General features: G+C 38.2%; 1 protein-coding gene across 4 annotated transcripts in view; it reads left to right on the forward strand.

The window, feature by feature from the left end:
- Positions 1–296, forward strand: part of LOC119593404 — a 24,066-nt gene that overhangs the window by 5,906 nt on the left and 17,864 nt on the right. The window lies entirely within an intron of this gene.

Raw genomic sequence — 296 nt, forward strand, 5'->3', positions numbered from 1 at the left:
ACTTATGAAAGTTAAATAAAAAAGGAGGAGGAGGAAGAGATTTAAGAGGGAAAGAATATGAAAATATTTCTCATTAATGCGTCATATTGTTTCGGACGGCAATGCAACTCTTTAGAAAAAAAAATCGATCGACCTGACCTCTCGCATGACTATCCGAAAACATAAACAACGACAAAAACAAACAAAGAAACACATAAACGCACTTATTTCTCCTCCCCGTCATCCTCTCCCAAAGGAAACGGCAAAGAATGATAAATCAGGGCGTGGAAAAGCGCCGAGGATAAATCAGGAAATGA

This window comes from Penaeus monodon, chromosome 32 (assembly GCF_015228065.2).
Source record: "Penaeus monodon isolate SGIC_2016 chromosome 32, NSTDA_Pmon_1, whole genome shotgun sequence".
Taxonomy (NCBI): Eukaryota; Metazoa; Arthropoda; class Malacostraca; order Decapoda; family Penaeidae; genus Penaeus; species Penaeus monodon.